General features: G+C 39.2%; 1 protein-coding gene across 8 annotated transcripts in view; it reads right to left on the reverse strand.

The window, feature by feature from the left end:
* Positions 1-14,141, reverse strand: part of Baz2b (bromodomain adjacent to zinc finger domain 2B) — a 240,467-nt gene extending 226,326 nt beyond the window's left edge. For all 8 annotated transcript variants that reach the window (XM_036186395.1, XM_036186401.1, XM_036186402.1 and 5 more), the window contains exon 1: positions 13,767-14,141. The gene's annotated coding sequence lies outside the window, so the exon portion shown is untranslated. The remainder of the gene's footprint in view (positions 1-13,766) is intronic.
* Between the last annotated feature and the right edge of the window lie 443 nt (positions 14,142-14,584).

The following is a 14,584-nucleotide window of genomic DNA, read 5'->3' on the forward strand; positions in this document are numbered from 1 at the left end:
GCAGAGGGATCAAGAATTTAAAGTACTTCTAGTCGCTGGGCATGGCATTGCATGCCTTTAATACCAGCACTTGGGAGGCAGAAGCAGGCAGATCTTTTGAGTTCAAGGCCAGCCTGGTCTACAAAGTGAGTTCCAGGACAGCCAGGGCTACACAAAGAAACTCTGTCTCAAAACAACAAAAACAAAACAAAACAAAACAAAAACAAACAAAAAAGCCTTCACAATTAGCAAACTATCTTAGAGTATTATTCATATCACATCTATCCTATCCTGTCTTTACTTATACCTATGGCTGTACTGTGTGTCCCAAATGAATTGCTGTATTAGTAGCTTTATACAATTTATAAACAAATATACCCATGTTGAGGATCCATATTCTAAAGCATCTTTCTAATAAGAAAGCATAATCTAGTGCAAAAAAAAGACCATTTTAAAAGACTTGATTCTGAAAGTATTATAAAACAAGGGTGTAGCCTCCAGCCCAAGATTGCATGCAAAACACGTCCAAAGACCTAGGTTCAATCCCAGTATACACACACACAAAAATCAGTTCCATAAATAAGAGAATTTCTGAAAATTTATAAGGAATTTTCCACGTGTATGTGCACCACACGCACATAGGTGCTCTACTGCTCTGTCTAAAAATGTAGCACCTATGTGGCCTAAGAATGGCAAGAGTAGACCCCTTCTCTCATTTTGAATTAAGAACTTTCAGCCAGGCAGTGGTGATGCACACCATTAATCCCAGCACTTGGGATGCAGAGGTAGGTCTGCATGAGTTTGAGTCTGTTCTACAGAGTGGGTTCCAGGACAGCCAGGTCTATATAGAGAAAATCCTGACACAAACAGGAACAGATGAAATCAAATTATCCCCATGAGTGTTCCATACTAAAATAAAAGTCTCTGAAGACTCCACTAGAAAACTCTTACAAAGTCAACATACAAAAATCAATACCTTTTCTATATACCAATACCGAGCATGCTAAGAAAGAAATTAGGAAAACAAGCCTATTTACAACAGCCTCAAAAAACCTAGAACAAGTATAACCAAGCAGATAAAAGACACTGACAATGAAAATTCTAGGACACTGAAAGAAAATGAAGAAGTCACTACATGAAGAAAGAACCTAATCATGTGTTGGCAGAATTAATATTGCAAAAGTGACACTATTACCAAAGGTGATCTACAGAAACAATGCAATTTCCATCAAAATACTAATGACATCTCTTGTAGAAACAGGAAAAAGTCATAACAATCATATAGAAGCACAAAAGGTTCCAAATAGCTGAAGTAATCCTGAACATAAAGAATCATGCTGTAGGTATACCAATGCCTCATTTCATAGTATGCTACATGCAGAGTAACAGCAGCAGCATCGTACAGGCACAGAAGCAGAATTCAGACCCAGCAAAATACAACAGAGAGCTAAGAAACTAACAACTATAGCCATTTTCTTCACAAAAGTATTAAAAAACATGTGCTGGAGAGCTTTAAAAAATGGTGCTGGAAGCCTGGCAGTGGTGACACATGCCTTTAATCCTAGCACTCTGGACAGAGGCAGAGGCAGGTGGATCTCTGATTTAGAGGCCAGCCTGGTCTACAGGGCTACACAGAGAAACCCTGTCTCAGAGGGGAAAAATGGTGCTGGAAAAGATTGATATCCATATGTAGACAACTGACATCAGATTCCTACTGCCCTCCCTGCACAAACATCAATTCAAAACATATCAACAACCTTAACATAAGGCCTGGAGCTTTGAAGCTATTAGAGGAAAACAACAGCTTTATGAATGATTCCATAGTTCTAGAAATAAGAATTAGCATATGGAGATACATCAAATTAAAAACACTTCTATACAGTAAAGAAACCAGTCAACAGAATAGACAGAGCCACAAAATGTGAGAAACTCCTTACCAACTACTCACCTGACAGGGAATTAATAACCAAGGAATTCAAGAAAGCTCACTCTGTAAGATGGAGTCCATACCCCTGTTACCATTAAATGAACTAAACCCCATGGTCACAGACCCTAGGGGAGACCCTAGTACTACTATCCTGCTAAATGGACATAGTAATAAACTATCCCTAAAACTATCCCTAAGTTCTTTGGAACCCACAGATTGGTGTGCCTCTCACCTCTCATCAGAGCAGCTTTCTGCAGTAGATAGTGATTTATACAGAGAATAAGATGACTATGGACTGCTTAGCTCTAAACATCCCACACTCTCCCCACAAGGTTCAGGGATCATCTTGAAAGAGGGGACAAGAAGACTGTAGGAGTCAGAGAGAGTGGATGTTCTGGAGAAACAGTTTTTTGTAGGACTTCATGTAGCACAGTGACACACATGAATTCACAGAGACAGGGCTGCATACACCAGACCTACACAATGTTCAAGCCAGCCCAAATCCCAGCCATGCTGCGATACGGGCTTATCAAGTCACACACACACACACACACACACACACACACACACACACACACACACACACCACACCCCGCAAACTGAGGGGCCACTGGCAGGTAATGACTACTAGTTAATGGGAAGGAGAGTTGCTTTTTTCTGTATGATACAATCCCTGAGAGCCTACCCATGCTCCTATGAATAGTGCCATACACATACACCTACAGGCAGCACTAAATGAACTCAGTCAGTATTAATTTAAAAAGAAACAAAGGGACCAGTGATGGCTCAGAGGTTAAGAGCACTGGCTGCTTGCTCTTCCTGAGTCCTTGAGTTCAATTCCCACCTGGTGCCCTTTTCTGGCATGCAGGCATATATGCACAATCTACATAATAAATAAATAAATAAATAAATAAATAAATAAATAAATAAATAAATCTTTAAAAAAAAAGAGAGCGACCACATAAAGTTGGGGGGGTAGGGGAGCATAGGAGAGGAATTGGAGGAGAAGGGATGGTGGATGGATCCAAACTCATTATATGCACGTTGGAATATTAAATATTTAATAAAAAAGAAAAAAGTCATATACGGAAAAAGGATAATACAATTAATAGATGGTCAAATAAGAGCTAGGGAGAGCTTAGATGCTAAAATACTGGCCCTGCAAGCCTAAGGACCTAAGGTCAACTCCCAGACCAACATGAAGAGCTGGGTATGTTAATGTGTGCCTGTAACACAACACTGGAGAGGTGGAGGCAGGCAGGTCCCTCAGACTCACTGGCTAGCCATAGCCAGTCCAGTCTAACTATTGAACCACAGCTCCCAGTGGAAGCTCTTTTCTCATAAAATAAGGTGGACAATTCTTGAGAAATGGCATCCATGGTTGTCCTCTGCTCCTCACCCCTGTACAACCACACACCCACTCCCACACAAACACATCCCCACACTAATGCTCACACACATGCAAACACACATGTGTGCACAGGGAGACACACAAATAGGCAAATACACTGACTAGATTGTCCTAAAAAAGTACACATGGCCCATGAATATATAGCAAATTTCTCACACTTACAGAAATGCAAATCAAACTGCATTGAGATTCTACCTCATCCCAGCCAGAAGAGTTTCTACCAGCAAACAAAATCAAAGGCTAGCAAGGATGCAGGAAAAGGAACTTTTATATATTGTTGGTAGGGATGCAATTTAGTAATCACTATGAAATTATTATTATGTAGGTTCCTCAAAAACCTAACAGAAAACCTACCATGAGATTTGCCCATACCATTCCCAAATATACACCCAAAGGAATCAATGCCAGCATATACTAGCTTTAGCTTGGACTCAAAACATGTGTTACAGAGTTAGATTATATGTACCCATAAATTGAATGAATTAAAAAAATGTGATACATATACACACAATGATGTATTATTTAGTTACAAAGAACAAAATCATGTCACTTACAGGCAAGTGGATAGAAATGAAGCTATATTAAGTGAAATAAACTATATTCAGAAGAATTATCACATTTTAAGAAAAGAGAGGAATTCTGGTTAATCATAAAAAGGCCAGAATACCTCTAACCAGTAAAGGCTGCAGCTGCTTGGTGGCTTTTAACCTCATAGTTAAGCCTATCGCTGAATAGCCTGACTCATTAACCCACTTTCTTCAGAGAAAGCCAGTCAACTCTGAAAGCCACAGAGGAAGGGAAAGTTCCCATGATATCATCTTTCTGGTGGAAAAGGTTTAAGTTGCGATGATCTCAAAATAAGTTACAGAAGTATCCCAAGGTTCCCAGTGGAATAGCTTTAACGGGTTTGCTTAACAGAGGCTCAGCTCCAACTGCCATCCTTTTGTTGGCTCCTTTCTGACCACCAAGTATTCAAAGTTCACTCATCTTTCTTGACTAATTCAGTCAAACCAAAGAGACGTTTAAAATTACTCCAAGCAGAAGCCATCTCTTTCCTATTCTGATCTTTCAAAGTTTTATCATGTGTAAGCCGTGGTGGCACACACCTCTAATCCTAGCACTTGGGAGGCAGAGGCAGGTGGATCACTGAGTTTGAGGCCAACCATGTCTACATAGCAAGTTCTATGACAGCCAGGGCTACACAGAGAAACCCCATCTTCAAAAACCCAAAAGCAAAACTCAGAAAGATTCATTGTGTGTATATATGCAGTCAAATGTGTGCCATTGCATCTACATGAAGTCGGAAGGCAACCTGGAGGCACTGCTTCCTCCTTCCATCTTTTTTTTTTTTTTAAAGATTTATTTATTTATTCTGTATACAGCATGTATGATCAGAAGAGGGCACCAGATCTCATTACAGATGGTTGTGAGCCACCCAGTGGTTGCTGGGAATTGAACTCAGGACCTTTGGAAGAGCAGTCAGTGCTCTTAACCTCTGAGCCATCTCTCCAGCCCCCTCCATCTTATTTTTCAGGCAGGGTCTCTCTTGTTTCTGTTACTGAGCTGTGTAGACTCTATCTTGTGGCCAATACTCTAGTCTTGCTGTAGGACTACTGGGGTTTCATGACCACTATCACACTTTTCACATGGGATACATCAGAATCCCCACTTGGATGGCCAAACATGCACAGCAAGACCTTTCACTCCCTTGGACATCTCCCTGGCTTCTACTCTGAACTTACATTAAACTTTTGTCCACAGCTCTCCAAATGCATGCTTAGACAAAGCATTCAAAATAAACGTGGAGAATTTAAGTCACTGCCTCTCTTTTCTCTATTATTACTAGACCAATAAAAGTGTATTGAGTATCTACAATTTCTCTTATGGCTGATGTTGAGTCCATTCATTTTTCAAACAAATGCTAGACTTAATGTTTCACCGATTTACCTCATGCTTCCTCTCTCCATACAATTACCTGTGTGATAAGAACTGGAAGTCAAAAGCCCAATCCTTCATTTCAGTGAAAACCTCAGAAAAACCCTCCATCTTAATCTCTTTTTATTGCTGTTGTTGTTTTGTTTCTCCAGACAGGGTTTCTCTGTGAAACAGCCTTGGTAGTCCTGGAACTCACTCTGTAGACCAGGCTGGCCTTGAAGTCAAAAATCCACCTGTCTCTGCCTCCATGCTGGGATTAGAAGCATGTGCCACCACCACCACCTGGCTCTCAAGCTCTCCATTTTATTTTAAGAAGTAGAGAGAGCCATGCTTTTCACCTGTGGCCCTGGGTTCAATCCCCAGGGCAAAACAAAAGAACAACAACAAATCATTTTATTTCCTTTGTTTAGTCATTGATGAAACTATGGAGCAGAGAAATATCTGAAAAGACAAATATCCAAAAGGGAAAGGACATAGGATAGTTCACAAAATGACTAAATAAAGCAATTTAACTGTATAAACTTGTAATCCTATGTAACTCAAAACTAAAATGTAACAACTTGTCCTTTTAATAACCTTTGAATTTATTATTTAGAAAAAAGAACAACCTACTATCAACTAGATTAAACCTGGCCATATATTCTGCTATATTGCCAATACATCCAGTCATTTGTGAAGCCAAGAAATAGTAAAATGCACTCACTCTTAGGACAGTTTCTCAACCTTGAGGAGTGAGAGCTACCTCATCATTCCGGCCTGGAGACAAACCCACGCAAGCACAAGTGCACACCATGTTGTGTAAGGCTCAGGACACCAGCAGCATCATAAGTCCCTCAGGTGTGCACTTACCTTTACACAAAGCAATGCGCCCCTCCCTGTCATTCCTAAAGGACACATAAAATGGCATTTCATGTAGTTTTCTCCCGCTCTTACTGGAAGCTTGGAATACTGAGAGGTTGTTTTCTTTCCTTTGCTTACAACTACAACTGACAAGATACAGGAGCTATGAGAGCTGGATTAACAGGTACCTTTTCAAATGTGTCAGCTACCCTCAAAGCAGAAAAGACTACTTAGTCAAGCATTTCCAACTGGAGTAGCTACATAGCTTTCACATTATTCTAATCCAGTCCCAAAGTCCTGTCAACTGTCTATCTTGTGTTTACACTACCCATAAGCTAAAAGCACTACCTCTTTTCTACATAAGACATTATTTTACAAAGTAATTAATATCAATCTATTGTGTCTCAAACTATATGTAATTAGTAAAATATAATGAATAATAAAATTCTCAAGCAAAATCAACTCAGTTATTTATCTGGACAAAATTATAAAATCTTACTGTCCAAAAATTGTAATAGTTGTATAATTTGTGTTTTGTTAGGTGGCTGGCTGGGTTTTAGTCAAGATTAAATATTTTGCAGATAAGATCCAACCTTTTATAGTTGTTTCATTCTAAGGTCCTTCATTTTATTCAAAATCCAACTTAAATAGATTATTTAAAATTGAAGCTGTTCTGTGTTGCAAACACAGCTAAAATGAAGAGCTTCTATAGCAGCAGTGACTAGATTTTAAATGCAGGTAGATCAATAAAAAAAAAAAAAAAATCACCAAGCACAGGCTCCATGTGAGTGGAGTGGTTTATAATAGCTTGCAAAGGACTATGTGCTTGCTGTAACCAGCTGTTCTTAAATTATGAATATGCAACCAATTCATGTTAAAGGCAAATCCCAGCACTATTCTACAGAGAAATCCCAGTAGTTCTGCTTGTTCTCCATGTTAGCTCTGTTAAGGATACAAATAGTAGTAAGCTTCCGAACAAATAGAAGCAAACTATTGGCATTTCATGCACTAGGTCCATTATCACAGCAGGGAATGTCAATCATTGATACATTCCTATAACAGCTCATGCAATATGACAATGATCTTGCAGGGGGAAAAATCAAAATCTCTGCAGCATACTCCAAAGTCCTCTGACAACCTAATGCTTTCTCACTACAGCCAATCAGATAGGCAGAACTGATCCACTAGAAGACTTGTACTAAGCTTGAAACATTTAAAAACATCAATCATAAAAACAAAGACAGGACATTGAATTATACAGTATTAACCTCCAGGGTTTGCATACAAAGACCTTAGATTTATTTATGTCCCAGTGAGTTAAGAGCTTCAGTACACCGTTCTTTACACCAAGCTGACTGCCAATTTGATGAACCTCTCTGCCCTCAGCAGGAGTGCACGGTCTTTGATTAATGAGTGCATGTTTGTAGAAAAGTGTTAAGAGGAGAAAACAGAACAAGGAAAAAAAAATACACAATTATGTAGACATATAGGTAGGTACCAGGGCAGAAACTATCTTCAAACCATATGCATCTCTTTCTTATATTATAAACTTATACAAACAAAATTAGTAACGGTTCCTAATTGACACATTACCTCCATTGTTATTATCCTCACTGCCCAGCAATTTTTATTTAAATGAAAATCATTCAGAGGCCAAATTACATGCAAATTTCATATAAGAACTATTTTTAAAACTTTATTTTCAGGTTGGGGATTTAGCTCAGTGGTAGAGCACTTGCCTAGCAAGCACAAGGCCCTGGGTTCGATCCTCGGCTCAAACAAACAAAACAACAACAAAAAAACAACTTTATTTTCAAAACTATATAACAAAAACAAAATCTGTGCAATAAAACTATTTCCCCTCATAGTCTCATAAAAGCATATTAATTTTAAAAACTGGATACTTAACTGACAACTTGAAACTTCATAATGAATAGAATGTTGTAAGGTTAACTTATCTGAACCATTAAGTATTTTACATCTCAAATCCTGAGTTCTCACAAATCAAATACCACTCAGGGCAGATTTAAAAATCATATAAATTCATTTAATTCTGTACTTTCAGCAAATGTTTCCAATATCTTATAACTGTTTTTGCAAATGAGATAAATATATTTATTAACCATAGTTTCCTTCTTTCTTGTTTTTTTGTTTGTTTGTTTTTTGTTTTGTTTTGTTGTTGTTTTTCAAGACAGGGTTTCTCTATAGCTTTGGAGCCTGTCCTGGACTAGCTCTGTAGACCAGGCTGGCCTCGAACTCACAGACCTTCTCTCTTTCTTTTGGTTTTTTAAAACAGAGTTTCTCTGTGGAGCCCTGGTTTTTGGCTGTCCTGGAACTCGCTCTGTCGAGCAGACTGGCCTCAAATTCAGAGATATGCCTTCCTCTGCCTCCTGAGTGCTGAGATTAAATATGTGCACTATCACACCCAGCTAGCCATAGTTTCAAAGTAACATGGGCAACAGAAAAACATGTGAATTCAAGTTCAAACTCATCCAGACTGGTCCAGCATTGTCTTCCACTGAAACAGCAAGGTACCTGCTGGAACTACTATACTAACTCTAACATTGAATTAAACTTTCATGCTTCTTTAAAATACTTTATTTTTAATAAACAACTCAATTTACCATAATTTGGTTTGCATGACTACCTGCCTTGACACACAAATACATGCATGTTAAGTATATGTTCCTTTAAAAGCGACTCACAGAGCTGGAGAGATGTCTTAGCAATTCAGAGGACATGAGTTCAGTTCCCAGCACCCACATTAGGTGGCTTACAAAAGCCTGTACTCCAGCTCCAGGACATTTGACTCCTCTGACTCCAGCCTCTGGATGCACCTGTCCTCATTTGCACAAAATCTGCACATCACACACATCACACACACACACACACACACACACACACACACACACACACTTTAAAATAATACAAATAAATCTTTTCCAAAATGAGTCATACGTAGTCTTTTCCAAAATGAGGCAGTAGAATGATTTTCTTTTTAAGGAACGTTATGGCTACAATACAAAAAGGCTTGAATGTTGCATTCCCTTACTCTAGGTTTAGTGACAGTAATACATAACTTTCCTAAAATCAAAGACTCCATAAACTTATGATTTCAACATAACCCCAGAATCACTCAGGGGTGTATCATCCAAGATGAAAATTTGCTCATATTAATTATACAGGAAGTCTTTTCAATAGGATTTACTTCATTTAATTACATATTCCAATGATCAGTTTTACATTTTTTAAAGGTTTATTTATTTATTATATATACAGAAGAGGGTGCCAGATCTCATTACAGATGGTTGTGAGCCACCATGTGGTTGTTGGGAATTGAACTCAGGACCTCTGCAAGAGCAGTCAGTGCTCTTAACTGCCGAGCCATCTCTCCAGACCCAATTTTACATTTTTAAATGTCTATTTTTTAAAAAGTGAGCTATGCTCTTTGAAGAGTTGTTAAATTTATATTTTATTTTAAGATCTAAAACTTTGGAAAAAATAAATATTGAAACTAAAAAGGCTTTTGACAAAATAAAATCCACTGCATTCTGGTACCATATCATCCTAAAGTTTTGTTTTGTTTCCAGAGTTTTCTTACAGTATACTTCTGCCTACTGAGACCATTAGTCTTTATTCTTAGCCTTTGCTCCTTCTTATTTCTTCTCCTACCAACAAAACAATGCAAAGAGCTAGAAAAAGGACAAAGCTCAGGCACCAGTGGATAATGATATGGCTGGGATGCTGAGTAACAGAAGAACTGAAGCTGCAGGTAGAAATGGTCCAGCCTCTGAGGCCAGCCTGCAGAAGTCAAGACTCTGATGGAAGCCAGCTAGAGCTGCAAACACCTCTCAAAACAAACAATGCTATTTCTACAATAAAAACATGATTTTAGTTTGAGAAAATCATTAAATAGCTACTAGGAGGATAATTTAGAACAGTCTTATGAATTTTTAAACAGCATTTTGGCCTCATTAGAAAAGTACAACCAAAATGGTATATTTGCCAATAATTATTTATTTTCTGATCATTTCCCACAGTAAAAGTTTAAAGAAACATTAAGCCAAATGAGCCAATTTATTAAATAAACCACAATATTTTAAGACTTTATTACTCAAAATATTTAACTTTATGTAATTAAAAAAAACTCCTAAAATACTTACTAGACAATTTGACTAATCCCTCAGGAAATTAAGAATATTAAAAAAAAATCACTGAACTCCGATTCCATAATTCCTTACAGGGGTCAATACCACTTTATAATTTTGTTTGCACTATGACTTTTTTTTTGTAGTAGTTTTTTAAGAAGGACTAGTTCAAACACTCAGAAATCCTTTCTCTTGCGAAAATTTTAAACCTATGGAGTCACCAAGGTCTAATGCTGTACCTTCCGCTAATTCCAGGAGCTAAGGCAGAAACCTTGAACTTCAGTGCAACTGTGGCATCCCACATCTTGTAGAGTAACACAAAAGTAGCAACAAAGACATTAACAATTGCAGTTCAAGCTGGGAGTGACTGTTCTGTTTCAATTCAATGACACCACTAATGGCTTCTTAGCAGCTCCATGAAATCAACCAGCTGTCAAGTTGATGCATCAGAAGGAGCAGCTCTGCACTCCCATAAGAAAAAGCAACACATCAGGATGTTTGGCAAAACATCTGCTCCTTTACACTGCAATTCTACAATAAACATGCAAACAAAGAAATGGAAGAAAGGGCAACAGATCAAAACCCCAAGCTTTCCATTACAGCTTATATGCATTTTAAATGAGTGCCTTATATAAACCAAAAACAAATTTCTGCAAAGTTCAATACTTTTTAAGATATTCTATTTTTTTGAAAAAGCAAATACACTTACATTCTTCCAGAAAGACCAGAATTACACAAAATATTTACATTTATAAATGAATAGTAAACTATATTCATCAAGTCAGTATCATAGCATTATGTACAAAATTCAAATATTAAAATTAAAATATATCCTTTGACTCAATGCTATTTAGTAAATGAGGCCAGACAGTATTGTAATCAATGCATTTCCCAAGACTGAGCAGCTAAAATATCATTTTCACTAGTATAAAGAGTGAATGCGCAGGTTAACATAGCCAATGTATTAGTTCAACCCACGACAGTACAGATACTTGTTATCTAAATTTAAAAATATGTACCTATTCCTATTTTTCTGAAAACCATTATATGAACATATTAAGTTCTTATAAATTCCTGTTTTAAACGCATACAATCTGATACCCTAAAAAAAAATTCTTTGTCACCACAGCTTAAAAAATTTTTACATTCAACATTTGCTTTCAATTTTGTAAAATCTTACTTTTTAACTGAAACATACAAATGTCCTAATGTCATCTAAATTATTGATTGTGCAGCAGTGTTTACAATAGGTGGGAGACATCAACGTACTTAACTACCATTTTCTTAAACTGCTTATCCTCTGTTGCTTCCATTTATAATCTGCCAAATCTTCTAGTCCTTTGTTGCATGTATAATTTAGAACCATCTGTTCTATGTGCTTTTAACTATTTAAACATTTTTTCACCTACCTACAATTCACTAAATAGCAGACACTCAATTCAGTTAAGATTATTTCTATGTAGCATTTTAAATTCAGGAAATTTCTGGATAAAGAGCAGAAAACAGCAAAAAATATTGCTACAGAAATTTAAAACATATCATTTACAATGTAAGTTTTCATAAATTAGAAAACGTTAATGTATTTAGAATTTTTTCTATTAGCTTTTTGTAAGTTCATTGTAGTCAATGTTTTTCCCCAACCCAGAAGACAAAGGGAATGCAAATTAAATACAGACAGTTTCATGTCCTTGTTAGAAGAGATGTAAATATGCTGACTGAAAATGACTACTGGAGACAGAATTACACTTTCCCATTCAATTTACTGTGCCTATTTATATACTCGTCAGTGAGTGTATCATTAAGTATGGTCATGTGACCAGCTCAACTTTTTTGTAAGATGGAAAACTATTTTAGACAAACAAATTTTAATAGTACTTTTTAATCATTATTTTTATGATGGTTGATAAAGTTTATAGCAAAAGATTACAAATTATCTTTTTACCTTAATTCTGCCTTTTATATGCTAAACTACATCTTTTTGCCAACCTTTTGACTTTAATATTTAATACTAAAATGTACAAGTATCAAGAATCTCATGATATTGAGAATAGTTCTTTTAAAATTAAAAAAAAAAAAAAGCCACAAAAGACTAGATCACAATTACAGAATAGGAGCTATGTAACCCAAATGATGTATATGTAAATATCAACTGAGCTAAATTTGTTAAATCTTATGGAACCACATAAGAAAGGGCATATATTGTTACAAATGCATTTGAAAATTTAAAGACCAAAATCTGCATGCACAAAACAAGCTGTGAATATTAAGTGGCACAATAAAAGTTTCGATCATTTTTTAAAATAATCTTCCACTTGCTACCAACATTAAATGTGAGGGGTTTGCGATTCGTTCTGAGTGCAAAATAAAAAAAAATTAACCCACAACTTATCAGTAGACTCTAATTTACACGATTCCATAAAACGAGAAAATTTTGAGGAACGAACACACACACACACACACACACACACACACACACTTTGGGGAAAATTTCTTGATAAAGTTTACATGACGTCACATGGCCCCCTGAACCGTTCCTAAACTTTGAGCCTTATCCAGACACACTTTTTGCATTTCAATGGCTTCTTTCCCTTCCTTAAAAATAAAAAGAGAGAGAGACAGACTTGGGAATAAAAATTGCCCAAGATGGCGAAACGCTTGTTGTTTAGAGGGCAGGGGGAAAAATGGAGGATATTGTAATATACACAAAGGGATAAATTTCAACAACTCGGCCACGGACTGCAGCTGCTTCTCTCTTTACAAGGAAACAACACACAAAAGATAAAGACTGAGGAGAGGGGAAGAGGAGCCAGCCCCCACCCGCAGGGTCGGCTCCGAGTCTCCGCACACTTCCTAGCCTTTCCAGATCCCAATTCTGGGGTTCACGGAACTACTTTAGGGGAGGGGAGCGGGGCGTCGCGGGGGAGGGCGCGGAGATCGCGGGCCGGGAGCCCAGCCCGCCGCGGCCGGACCTGCACGCCAGGCCGCCGAGGACCGGGACGCCGGGAGCCCGCTCGACCCCCGACCGCCAGGGACCCACCGCCCGGGGCCGCAGCCCCACCCCCACCCGGCTCCCGAGCCCCGGCGGCCTGGCGCGGGTCGGCGGACGCGGGCGCGAGGCTGCGGGCCGAGGCGGTGGCGGGCAGGGCCCGGGGCCTCGCGAACTGCCCCGCGGGGCGCGGCAGCGGGCCTGGCAGGAGGACGCCGCGAGGCCAGCGGCGAGGGCGGCCGGCACAATGGAGGGACGAGGCCCGGCCGCCCGGTCCCGCGCTCGCACTCCCAGCAAAGTTTCCGTTCCGCGGAGCCCGCACCCCCACCCCGCCCGGGACCAGGTCCCTGCGCCCTCCGCCCGGAACTCTACTCGGGACCCCAGAGCCACCGCGGCGTCGCAGCCCGCACAACAAAGAGACACACCGGGCGGCGCGGGTAAACAGCGGCGGGCGCCTCGGGAGGGCTCCAGCCGGCAGCCGCCGCTCTCCGCCCGGAACCCACCTCTCCCGCACCCCCGCACCCCAGCTCTCAAACTCACCTTCACTTTCGAACTGAGTTGCGGTGGAAGGGATTTTCGCCCTTCCCGGGTGCAAGTTAAGCTTTTCGGAATCCCCACCGCCTCCTTAATTCTCTTAATTTCTCCTAATTTCTGCAAGAAAGTCTAGGGAGTTGGAGTGGAGGTGAGATCCGTGATCGCGAAAGCCCTGGCTCCCTCCGTCCCCGTCTTCCGCCGCTCTCTCTCTGATTAGTTCCTATCCAGCAGCAGATTGAAGCAGGAGATGATTCTTCTCAAGGTTTGTTCAGCAGCTTCACTTCTAGGCGAAGGCTTCATGAACCAAGTGACGTCAACCAACAAGGCTTCTCTCTCTCTCCTCTCTCTAACAATGAAAGTTGCTGTTAACAAGGGAAAAAAGAGCGAGAGAATTGTTTATACCATTTCAGTTCCAATAATAAATGACCTATCAGCTCTAAATGGAGCCAAGGGAGGGGGCTGCTTCTTCATTCCAAGAATACTGTATCTTTGAGTTTGCACCGCTCCTCGTCCCAGGAAAAAGTTAAGAAACTTAAATGTTTTGTTTTTCTTTTCAGGGAGGTGGGGGGGGGGGGGGAACAGAACTGAATATTTAAATTTTTTTTAACGTAAACGGACTATTAGGGAACATAGATTAGCCATCTCCACCAAGTTTTATGTTTTTAAACTAGAAATTGTGTTTGAGGCTACAAGCTAAATTAATGTGCCAAGAATTTGTGCATTCTAGGGCTCACAGGGCGCAAGTCGATCTCAAGGTAAGCTACTACTACTTTTCCATGGAATTAAACTGGTTGTAATGGTCACAGTTTAAGTCAAAATAAGAT

Source organism: Onychomys torridus, chromosome 4, assembly GCF_903995425.1.
Source record: "Onychomys torridus chromosome 4, mOncTor1.1, whole genome shotgun sequence".
In the NCBI taxonomy this organism is placed as follows: domain Eukaryota; kingdom Metazoa; phylum Chordata; class Mammalia; order Rodentia; family Cricetidae; genus Onychomys; species Onychomys torridus.